We start from the raw sequence: 13,997 nt of genomic DNA, 5'->3' as shown, positions 1-13,997 counted from the left end.
ACCCAGAGTGAGCAGAAATTACAATAAATAACTGACTCAAACCCAAAACAAAGACAAATTAAGATGAGTGGGGTTAGCATCCACCTTGAAGACCAGAACATAAATTGAACTATAATATTATCCATAGCCCATTTGATAACCTGTAAATCCATCGTGTGTTTTAGTTTGTTTGACCCCCCCCCCCAACACTCACTGAAATCTTAATCTTAACTCACTCAGCATTAGTAGTAGTTACAATAGAAGGAGTAGTGGGAGTACATGTGTTAGTAATGGTAGCAGTGGAAACAGTAATAACAGTGGAAGTAGCGTTAGTATTAATGTGCACATATTGCCTTTTGGTAAGTTGATATTTCCCTTTCACCCTTCCACTAAAGATAAAACTCAATTTTCTAACCATTTCTTATATACACCCATTTGACAATCTGCATGCATATAGTGTATTATGATTTAGGACAAATTTACTCTTTGTATTCTTTCAAATTTTTAACTTCATGCCCTTAGTCTCAACAGCATTAGCATCATAGTATTAGTGGTAGTAGTAGGTGCAGTAGTAGCAGTAGTAGCGTTGTATCAGTAGCAGTAGTGACAGTAGTAGAAACAATATTAATAGCAGTAGTAGTATAAACCTGTTGCTTTTTGGCCCACTGAGAATCTCTTTTATGGTACCCTGCAAACTTCAGCTTGATACAACGAGCCGTTCCAAATACTTATTGATGCGCCCTTTTGACAATTTGTTTGCAAATACTAAATTTCCTTAAATTTTCACTTCAAAATTTTCGCCTTGGAAATACTCCATACAAAAGCAGTGTTTTCAGTGGTAGTAGCAGTATTAGTTGTTGTTGTGGCACTATTAGTATTAGCAGTAGCAATAGTACCCTGCAAATTTCAGCTTGATACAGCGAGCCGTTCCAAATACTTATTGATGCGCCCTTTTGACAATTTGTTTGCAAATACTAAATTTCCTTAAATTCTCACTTCAAATTTTCGCCTTGGAAATACTCCATACAAAAGCAGTATTTTCAGTGGTAGTAGTAGTAGTTGTTGTTGTGGCACTATTAGTATTAGCAGTAGCAATAGTAGCGTGCAAATATTTCAATTCGTTAAATTGATCTTCTCCTTTAAGTATTCCTTGAAAGTTCCAACTTAATACCCTAAATCCTTCCTAAGATACACTTTTCACAACCTGCATGCACATAGCGTGTTTCGGTTTTGTTTACGCACACATTACGTACAACCTTCTCTTTAATACCTTCTTTCATGCCCTTAGCCTTGAATGTACTAGTATCATAGTAGTATTAGTCGTAGGGGTAGTAGCAGTAGAATTAGTAGTAGCAGTATTAGTGTCGTATTGGTAGTAATAGTAACAACAGTAGCAGCAGCGTTAATAACTCTAGTAGGAGATTCATGTTGCCTTTTGGTTAGTTGACAATCCCCCATGATGCCTTGGAAGCTTTTCCTCAACATATCTTTGAATTTTTACCTTAATACCTTCAGCCTTGGTAGAATTTGCTACAGACTATGTAGTTGTAGTAATAGTAGTGGTGATAGAAGTAGTACAAGTAGCAGTATTAGTAGCAGTAGCATGCGAAGTTTCTTCGCATGTCAAATTTTCCGCTTTAGTCAATCGCTCAACTCCCTAATCATTTCCTTTAAGTTTGAAATTAATATACTTAATATACAAATTAATATGCAAATTAATATGTTAATACTCTTAGTGATAGTAGTAGTTCTAATAAAAGTAGTAGTTGGAGTAGTTATAGCAGCAGTAGTCACAGCAGTACTAGCAGTATAGTATACACATTACCTTTTGGTCAATTAAACTTCCCCTTGAAACATTCTCAAAAATTTCTTACTCAATTTTTAAATCCATTCCTGAGATACACTCTTTCGACAATCTGGTTGCATATAGTGTGTTTTGATTTAGTTCAAATTTCCCCTCTGTGTTCTCTCAAATTTTCACCTGCCTATCTATAGTCTTAATAGTACTATTACCCTTTTAGTAGTGGTAGTGTCAGGAGCAATAGTAGCTGGGGACAATGGGCAAATTGCTAGACCGCTAGACTTTTTCATTTGCTCGAGTTGCCAAATGCGCTGAACAGAATCTCTATCTCAAAATTTTGATTGGATATGTTTGGGAAATCGATTGGCATGAAGAGGGGGCTGGCTGCCCTTCAATCTCCTTTGACTCTTAAAGGGGCACTAAAGCTTTCAATTTCCAATTGAATTAGCTGCTTAAGTTTCTACTAAAACTCCTACCGTGCGAAATCCTAAGATATGGGACCTTTCATAACCTAATGGATCACCTGGAAGAAATTTTGCGAAACACAAAAAAGTATGCTAAAGGTTACATGAAAATGTGAGAAGTGGAGGATTATATAAACCAACATGTTGCTTCACTAGGACAACAGCCTTGGTTAGAAGACAAGGTCCATTGAGGAATCAGTATATAAAAGCCTACCGCATACGCTTGCTTGGGACCGGTGTATTTTCAATTACACTTTAATCCTCCTAATCTATGTGGTCACATGACAGATGTTATCTTCACCAACGACATAAATATGTTGTGCCCTTCCGACAGAAGTGGCTCTTGTATCTTAAAAGCAAAAGTAAGAAAAAAAACAAAAAAAACTAATACAGCTAATGTTTCTATTTGGTTTTCTATGATCAAGTTTTAGGATTTTGATGAGTAATATGATCTGGTGTTGTTTTTTTGTTTTTTTTCATTTCTTAAAGACAAATGTTCTTCCTTCAGCAATTTTGCAGGTTTTTTTTTACCTGCATTAAAGAATAATAAATAGAAAAGAACAAGAAATAATATTACCAATAACAAAGCAATATATTTCATTCTCATTTCTTAATTAAGACTGGCGTACTAAACTTAAGAAGACAAATATATATATTGATACGAAGGACAGATAACCAGGATGTAAAATCAAAATGTATTCAGTAAGGAGAGGATTATCGCTTTCAACAATTTAATTTGATTGTTAATTCATATTTATAGTAATTAAACACGTGAATATTCCAAGCGATTTACAGATTCATCATAATAGGGAAGTCCACTTTATTTCACTAGGCTCGAAAGGGTAATGATATGGAAATTATTTTCAAATGTTGTTTCACTTGTTTTGGTAGATATGGAAATCAACAATTCAATTTAAGAAAGTTTGAACTTATTTCAGGAGAGAGGAAGTGCAACAAATTGTCAAAAGAGCGTATCAGCAAACATTTGTAACAGCTTGCTGTATCAAGCTGAAATTTTCAGGGCATCATGAAAGATATTATTACCTGGCCAAAACGATACATATTTAAATGGCTACTGCTATTAATATTGCTTCTACTACTGTCACTACTGATTTTGATACAACGCTACTACTGCAACTAGCATTACCACTACTCCTATGATGTTAATTCTGTTAAGACAAAGGGTATGGATGTAAAATTCGAAAGTATATAGAGGGTAATTTGCTTTAGATCATACTACACTATATGCAACATATACACTATATTACAACTTTAGTGGAAGGGTTAAAGGGAATATCAATTGACCAAAAGGCAATATGTGCACGTTGATACTAACACTGCTTCCACTTTTACTTTTGTTTCCACAGCTACCATAACTAGTACATTGACTACTACTGCTACTTCTAATGCAACTACTTCTAAGGCTAAGTGAATTGAGATTAAAATTTCAGAAAGTGTTGAGGGGGAGTTAAGCTAATCCAAACACTATGGTTTAAAGGTTATCAACGTGTTATCAGTTATATTATAGTTCAAATTATGTTCTGGTCTTCATGTGGGACGTTAACCCTACTCGTCTTAATTTCTGTCTGTTCTTGTTTTCAGTCGTATATTTATTGTAATTTCTGTCCAACGTGGGCTTCGTTTATTTATTTATCGTTATTTTGGTAATTTTTCACTTCCAAAATTATTTGAATTTATTTATGAAAACTTTTGGTTTAACTTTGCTCTTTACCTTTCTTTGAAAAACCTATTTAGTTTTATAATTTTTGAAAATTAATTATAGAAGGAAGGCCAAAGCGAAACATAGACTCTTAAAAAGGTTAAATCAATGCTGCTAATTGTAGGAGCAGAGATAGGGGAGTATTGAAAGAATACCGTCACAAAAAAAGGATACAAGGCCTCATTTGCCAAGGCCGAATCTTTGTTTATATATATATATATATATATATATATATATATATATATATATATATATATATATATATATATATATATATATATATATATATATATATATATATATATATATATAAATGTATATATATACATATATATATATATATATATATATATATATATATATATATATATATATATATATATATATATATATATATATATATATATATATATATATATATATATACATATATATATATATATATATATATATATATATATATATATATATATATAAATGTATATATATATATATATATATATATATATATATATATATATATATATATATATATATATATGTATATATATATATATATATATATATATATATATATATATATATATATATATATATATATATATATATATATATATATATATATATATATATATATATATATATATATATATATATATGTATATATATATATATATATATATATATATATATATATATATATACATATATATATATATATATATATATATATATATATATATATATATATATATATATATATATATATATATATATATATATATGATATACAATATATTTTGTCCACTTTGCTTTTTATTTAAGCAGCACCATAGCACTGCCTATGGTTTGCAATGTCAACTATATTTTTTCAGTTGTTACAAATTAGAAGAAAATCACGTTGATTGCAAAAGATTTATTTTCTCTCGACGTATAAGGGGCTACTAACTAGATAGTCCGCCTCATGTAAAACATTAATTTATAGATGAACTCTGTATGAATTCTGTTTGCTATTATAATAAAAAACATTCATATTTGTAAAGAATCATATATTGTATATCAAATATATATATATATATATATATATATATATATATATATATATATATATATATATATATATATATATATATATATATATATATATATGAATATATATTTATGAATATATATATATATATATATATATATATATATATATATATATATGAATATATATTTATGAATATATATATATATATATAATATATATATATATATATGTATATATGTATATATATATGTATATATATATATATATATATATATATATATATATATATATATATATATATATATATATATATATATATATATATATACATATATATATATATATATATATATATATATATATATATATATATATATATATATATATATATATATATATATATATATATATATATATATATATATAGTGTTAATTCCTTACCTTTTTAATAAGAATCTTGAAGATTAAGGTCCACTCCCAGTTACTTAGCACTCACAGTAATAGTCTCCTTCCTGTAGAATTTTAGAGCAGGTACAGGTCAAAAGACACTCGTTAATTCAAATAGCAACCCGTTGACCCTAACCTAAGGTGGGTGGGCTGATAAACTAGGTTAAGTATCCATAGATTTTGGGTTGAGGGTGCAATCTTTCAATTCAGTTCAGATGTTTGTATAAATTGGGCCTGGAACCAACTGTGAAAACCATAGGAGCAGAAAACAAGTACCAATTACAGGAGTGCCATTTGTGTTAATGTAGCTCTTGAGTTAATAACTGACGTACTAAGAATGAAAATAAGACCAAACACCTAAGAATGGGACAAAATATTTTCTTCAAGCTATCCCTTACCATCAGTTCTACAAAGACAAACTGAAGACAAAGTCTAATTTTTTTCATATCTCTCTCAATTTGTGGTAACTTTGGACCCCTCTGAACCTACTGAATCAGGATTACCCACTTAGTACTTGTTTGATTCTGTTTCCATCTTTTTGTGCACGCCAACACCTGTAGTCAGCTTGTAAAATGAAATAATTAGTGAATTAAAACCTGGAAGGTGTTTAGACGAGGAGAAACAGAAAATCAATACAATCACTGTTGAATGGATTAGTTGGCAATTTTTACTTATGTGCCAAAAATTTAATTCGTGATACCTCAACCGCATATGACTTGGCTTTGTTCTTTTGACCCAGAAAAAAAAATCCCTAAAAGACTACAGACAACAGTCATGTAAAAATCTAAGAATAACCACAAAGTAACATTTTGTTGATTAAGTTTTCTGTAGATTTTTGGTATCTCCTTTTTTTGTCGATAAATGTATCAGAAATTCGGGAGATCACCCCATAATTCGGTAGAAGTGGAAACTTCATCTAAATATTAATTAATATAGTCAAAGGGTGGGTGAATTCAACTTAAGCAGAGCTCCAATAGTAAAGAGGTCAGGCTAACCACCTCACCTCAATTTAGATTTCTTCAAAAATTATTAGGCTGAAACCTAAAACCTGAAAGGTGTTTAATTTTCTTCGATTCGCTTTAAGAAATTCTCATTGGTTATTTGTTTTTTTTGTAAATTTTTGAGCTAAAGAAAATAAGCCTAAATAAATCATCGTTTTTAATGAAAATCATTAAATTACCCTTATATATAATCTAGTTGAATCCTGAAATCTTTATTATAAGTCATAACATACTTAACAAATATTAATACTTTTTATTTTAATAGTAAACAGAATCTGTCAAAAGTTAAACTATAAATTAACATTTTTACAGGAGGCGAGCTACCTAGTTAGTAGCCCATGGTACGTCAAGAGGAAATAAATCTTTTGCAATGAATGTGATTTTCTTTCAATTTGAAACAACTGTTAAAATATGACTCACGTTGCAAGTTTGGTTTATGCTAATGAAATAAAACAAAATATAATGGAAATAAAATACTTCATCAATAAAATTATGAAAACTACAACACAGAATTATGGAAGAAGGCCGCCCAGACCGCATCATATTAGATACGTAACCTAAACTGACCTAAGAAAAATACCAACTAAGTATTTAATTCAAATATAGCTACAATATAGTTTGCAACCGAGCCGAAGCTAATATTGTCTAGTATAAAGACTATGAAAAACGGCTATTGTTTCATGTTTGCGATACAAAATCTTGAATATGATGGCTATATTACAAAAATACCATATAATATATATATATATATATATATATATATATATATATATATACATATATATGAATGAATGTTTTTAATACCTGTCAATGGAAAAACAGATGGAGCACAAAAAAAAGCCCAAGACACTAAATCATCTGACACAAACAAAACAAAACAATCAAAAACAGATGCTGACTACTGCTATAAAACATTAGCCCACAGATGGGTCTTTACTGATGAATTATATCGGTAATTTTTGAAAAAATTGCTCCTTCATGGTTGATACCACTGTATTGACGCGTAACATACCTATTGCTTGTCCACGGTGGTAAATGCAGCAAAAACTTTGCACACTTGTAGTATGTTCAGCGTAATTTCAGTTTATCTGTAGCCTTAAAAATGTGCCATAATGGGCTAAGGTACTAATAATGAGGCAAAATCATAGCATTGTAGACCTGGATCAACAGATGACGATCAAACTTCCACATATTTGCCACTATAAGGCTATATTTATACAATATCATCATATACAATATCATATTCAGTATCATATGTAGATATATAATTAACTAAAAATATTTTTGGTTGATAAATATAATGGGGAATAAATTTGAGAAAAAAAATAATTTTTGAACTGTTTTGAATTAATTTTGTTATATGTTAAATAGTATGATGAATAATAAGGGTAGGGCGACATCCCTAGATGCTAGGCTTGAGCACGTTTATTTATTTAATTTTAATTATTGTGATTTTGTGATGGTGGGAGATGGTGTGGACTTGGATTTGAATTTCGAGGACGAAGTGGTAAGTAAAAATAACACAAAATTATTTAATTGGATTTCTTGTTTTTTTAAGAAGAGACTCTTTATTTGGTATTTATTTTTGTTTTAACCCCTATGTAACGGGTCATGGAGCCTTGTAGGGGTAGAAAGTTATTGTTGTCCATTTATTTTGATGTCAATAAACTGAACTGAACTGAACTGAACAAGCTAACTAATAGAATCACCAAGTGTGACGCTCCGACCAGCATCTGACTTTGAGTTAAAAAGCAACACTTTAGACTTTTCAGCATTAAACTGTAGTCCAATATGGGCATACTGTTGTTGCAACTTATTAAAATTAGCTTCTAGGCCATGCAGAGACCAGCTCAGGTTCAGCATATCGTCTTTATAACCAATCAAAGACTAATCAATGCCACGCAGGACATAAGTCATAAGCGACTTTGATTGTGGCCTTGCAATACTGTATTAAATACTGTCGGTGACGAAATAGCACCTTGTCTTACCCCCTTCTTTACTGAGAGAAGGAGGTATCCACGTGGAGAAACAGCATAATCCTGTAAGAGACTAGTATATTCTTTAGATAGTTGTGGAAGCCTAAGTGCCACTTTCAGATTTTCATATAAGTCAACTGGCAGGACTAGGATGCAGGGATCAACACTGGCAAAACCCGAATCAAATATAATCTCCTCTGAAAATGCTAGTCCAATGTGCGTCAAACATCATGGGCAGCTAAAGTAATACTTTTATCGGGTTTTTCTGTATCAACTAAAGTAGATATCGAAGCAGAAAGATATACAATATCATCCACAAGCTGAACAATAGAATCACCAAGTGTGACGCTCCAACCAGCATCTAATTTTGAGTAAATTATAATTTTGACTAAAGTAGTACTTTAGACTTTTCGGCATTAAACTGGAGTCCGATATGGGCTTACTCTTGTTGCAATTTAATAAAATTAGCTTCTAACCCATGCAGAAAATAGCGCAGGGTCAGCATATAATCTGCATAACCAATCAAAGACGAATCAATGCTATGCAGAATATAAGTCATAAGTGACTTTGACTTTAGCCTTACAATACTGTAATTAAATACTGTTGGTTTCGAAATAGTATCTTGTCTTATCCTCTTCTTAACTGGGAGAATGGGGTTTCCACGCGGAGAAAAGCAGAATCCTATAAGAGACTTGTACACTCTTTAGATAGAAGAGGAAGCCTAAGCTCCACTTTCAGATTTCCATACAAGTCAGCCAGCAGGGCTAGGATGCAGGGTTCAACACCAGCCAAACCTAAATCAAATACAATATCCTCACGGAGAAGATAATCAAATAGGGTGAAAAGATGATTATTCAGAAGGAGGCTTATTCTTCTCAGGGATAGGAGTCAAAAATCCAATTGAAAAAGAATCAGGGACAAATGCCAGATTAAATACCATTTGATATAGGAGTGTCAAGTGTTCCATTAGCAGTTCACCACACAACGACAAATATAAGCTGTGAATATAAGCTTCCATAAGCTGCGCAGATATCCCATCAAATCCTCTAGACTTTTTTCTTCAGTTTACCAATTGTAGAAATGATCAGGCTCTTTTTAATAATCAGTCCTGGACTTGAAGCATGCTCAAGAGCTCGGAGCTTCAATTACTAAATATTTTGCAGACGTGGATCTGAAGCAAAAAATTCTTTTTTGTAATGCTCAACCCATAAGCAAAATGGTATACGAGACGATATTTGACCTGGAATATCTTTTACAAGACTGGACCACAACTTATTTGGCTGGGACCAAACTTCTTCCGAACAAGATGAAAGAACTGAACTCTGACGCAGAGAAAGCTGCTTTGCAAACTGGCATTTAATTGATTATATACAGTTCTCACAGCCACCCATTGCTTGGTTTAGCCGCTTCAATCCAAACTGAAAGCCAAAGCTTAGCTGAAAAGCAAGCATTTCGCAAATTATAATTAGTTTACCCGCCAGGCTCTTCAGTTCCAACTTTTACTTGCCTAATAGGCACTGTCGATTTTTCTCCGAGAGCTAGGACATGAGTAATTTCACCAATAAATGTTCAGCCAACTCGAGAAGCACACATATTCTTTCTTGACCTCTGCATCAACAAATCAAATGGTATAGAAATTTTCGCGAGGACATCGATGCACGCATTCTGGAAAAGATCTAGAGACGCTCAGTCCCAATCATTAGCATAAAATACAGATTGCTGTTTCAGAAGCCGGTTAGAAAAAGGGCCACAATCACCGATCAGAGTACTAAAAGACCTAGGAAAGCAATTTGACATAAAATTGAAATCACTAACAACAACTTCTACGATAGTTAAGGATGGCGTGTCACAAACATGGTCTAAGTTAGATGTACTACCCGAATTATGGACGCAATTAAAACTTTCATTCTTTGGGTGCAACTACATAATCATCATTGAACAGGCCGAAAACAATACTTGGGCGATTATAATCACCAGAAGAATTATGTGGGTCCGTAAGTCCACATTTAAAGTCACCAGTCGCGATACAGCATAAACCATGCTCTTTTATTTTTCGCAAGCATTTAGATAAACAAACGATACTAAAGGCAAAAAGTCTTTCAGATCGGTCATCTCGGTAGTTCGTGGGCAGACAAATGTTTGGCAAAACAAAATTTCTTGAACTCTGCATTGGCAAATCAAATGGTATACAAATCTTGAAAAAGGCTCATTTGACTGGAAATTGAAAGGGCTAGAGGTCGTTTTAGTAGTCGAAAGTAATTGGAGGGCACCTAACCCCCTCCCACGCCCGCCATTTCCTCAAACACGTCAGATGAAAATTTTGAGATAGCCATTTTGTTCAACATAATTGAAAGGTCCGTAAATTATGTCTTTGAGGATGACAATCCCCCAAATCCCTTAGGTAAGGGTTGTAAGTTATGCTCTGGGGCATATAAGGTATATTTAGAAAGGGTGATCGTACAAGCTTTGGAGGGCGCTCGTTGGATTGGTGATCAGAATTTATGTTGCCCTTTTTAAGATCGAGAGTAATAGGAGGGTCGATACCACACCTCACATTTTCCTGACATGCATCTGATAGAAATTTTGAGATAGGCATTTATTGTCGTATAAACTTCGAAAAGAGCTAATTCGATTGGAAATCAAAATGGCTGGCGTCATCACACCATTTAATGAGAATAAAATACATTTTAAATATTAATATTATTAAGATCAAATGTCAAATATTAAAATATATTTTTAAATGTTAAAATACATTTTAAATAATATATTTCAATTAAACTGACAATCCACGGTCATTCATTTTTTTTTTCTTTCAATAAAGTGCAAATTATGTTCTGACCTTGAGAAGGCATGGGGTTATTAGTCGTACTAATGCTAATTTTAGCTCGTTTTGAGTTTGACTCGGCTATTTATTGCAATTTCTGGTCGTTTTGAGTTTCATTTATTAATTGATAGCGATTTTTGGTAGTTCTACACTTGGAAGATTATTTGACTTTATTTCCGCTCAGTTTTGGCTAAATGGAGCTCTTTACTTTCTTTGAAAAACTTGTTTTGTGGCAAAAGTTTTTTAAATTAATCTCATTATAAAGGAATTATGTATTTCCTTATGGGACCAAATTATTATATTGTTTTAAATTATCGACCTAGTTGTCTTGCAAAAACTGAATTCTTGCTTCTTTTAATAAATTAAGTCATTGATACAAACTTAGATTTTTTTTTTACAAGAAAAAAAGAGATTGATTACTTCACATGATTTGACAACAGAATATAATCGAAATTAGTAAGAATGGATAATAACGGTATCTTGCAGTGGTTTGGGGTTTGCTTGGAAGCATAAAAGTGGATCAAAGTTGTGGTTTATTTTTAAGGTAATTTTATCTTTTGTTAAACATAATTTGTACTAAATTTTTATTTCATCCACCAAATTTAGTAAAAATATTTACAATCCAAAATAGTTTCAATTTTCTTATTAATATAGTTTAATTTTGTTTGTTGTTCATAAAGTCTAAAGCATATTCATTTTTTTTAATTTCTGGTAAAATATGTCATCAACATGCAATATCTAAAGGTGACACCATATTTCAGAAACTCATTTACCACACTATCAGCATCTAGAGCATTATTATTTTTAATCCTTTTAGTATTGTCATTAATTCTTCCTCACAAAAAAATCTTACTTCACATCCAAGGTATCACAAACATTTTAATTTTCATCTATTTCTTTTCCTGCAACTGTATCATAATATTTATGTTAGTTTTTAGAATGAAAGTATGAATAAATCCATTGTTTAAAAAGAATATTTGTTTTAATGAGTAGAGAGAGCGAATGCCTGAGTTCAGAGTTAAAGATTATAAATGTTAAAAATCCTAAATAAGGATTAACCCTGTGAGTGCATCAGATGTTCTTGTCCTTACCCCCCTTAAACATAAAAATAATCAATTTTTGCAGGCTATTATTATAAGTTACTTGTGACAAAAAACCCTTTTGCAAAAGCTAATTGTTTAATGGTCTTTACACAATCATGACATGGGTATACCGTAAGCGTTTTGTGGTTTTTACATTTAACTGAAATTAAGACTTTGGTTTTTTCCTTTCCAAACTTCTTATTTAAATACAGTCTTAGCTGAAAAAAAAAGAAAAATGATTTTAGATTATAACTCTTTCTATTGATTAAACAATTGAATAATTGATTAAATCATCAAAATCGTGGAACTGCATTGAAATTAAGAGCGATGCGGTGTAATAGTAAGCGAAAGTAAAAGAAAAAAAACAAATTTGATATCAATAGGCATATAAAAAAATGGGCTTATTATGCTAGTTCCAAATATTTAAGTTTCATTAAGTTTAGTTTTACCCATCAAAGGCTACGAGCCTGAAAAAATTTGGCTGATTTCCAAAAAGGGAGGAAACACTCGCTGAAAGTTAAAGGACACTAACAAAAATCGCACCTTCAGATTCAGTGTATCAGAAAACATTTCAAGCTCCGATCTACAAAAATTTAGAATTTTGTATATTTTGGTCAGAAGAGAGATCCCAGATGCGTGTTTATTTGTGTTGTGGTTGGCAACTAGTTAGCCCTCCTCCCGTGTCTGTTTTCCGCACAAGTCACCTGATTGAAGTCCACTGGAGTAAGGGCCACACATTATAAAATTTATCCGTTGTTTACACTTAGTATTTGGTATAAAAAAAAGTGTGCCAACATTTTTCAGGGGAGGGGAGATTTTCTGGGGATGGATTTTCTACGGGAGAAATTTCCCACTGGAATGGAAGTTTTTGGGGGTTAACTTTCCAAGAGGAATTTTAAACTGGGGGAGTTTTCCAGAATTTGTGTCTGAAATCCGTTTTGTTTGTCTTACTTTCTCGTTGGCAACCCCACTTTGCATGCAGATATGCTTTAGGAAAATTATCCAGGAGAATTTTTCCAGCAGAGTCAGAATTCTCTGGGGGATTTTTATGTGGGAGAGGGGATCTCTTACGGGACATATTCTCAATGGCTGATTTATCACCAAGAGAAATTCTACATGGGTAATTTTCTACGGGAGCAACATTCCATTGGAGGGAGGGGGAGGTTGATTTTCGGGAAATATTTAAAAGTTGGGCGTATTCCCCCATTAACTCAAGAAGGATCGGTAATTAAAGGAAGACAAGTCATTCTTCGAATGAAAGTATGCTAAGAAATATTTTTCCGGTGGAATTGTATTTTTTTTGGGGGGGGGGGATGCACAGCAAGAATGAAATTATCTATGGGTAATTTTGCAAGGGAAGAATTATACTTTGGAAGAACATGTTACGGCAGAATTTTTCGTGGGGAAATTTTTCTCGAAGAGGGGTGGATTTCCGGTGATTACTTGAAAAACGACCAGATATTAAATGGAAAAGAAAAAGTTTTGGTACTAAAAAGTAAGGATCAATATTAAAACCTAAAACGAGCAGAAACTACTCTGTGTATGAGAGGGATGCTGTCCCTCCTCAATACTCTACTCTTGACGCTAAACTATGATCTTTTGTCTCGATCTTTCTAAAAGAAGAATTCCTGAAACACAAGGGCAATGTAATTAGAGTCAGAACCTTTTTT

Source organism: Artemia franciscana, chromosome 20 (assembly GCF_032884065.1).
Source record: "Artemia franciscana chromosome 20, ASM3288406v1, whole genome shotgun sequence".
Taxonomy (NCBI): domain Eukaryota; kingdom Metazoa; phylum Arthropoda; class Branchiopoda; order Anostraca; family Artemiidae; genus Artemia; species Artemia franciscana.
The sequence above is the reverse complement of the archived record's forward strand: the minus strand, read 5'-3'. Positions refer to the sequence as shown.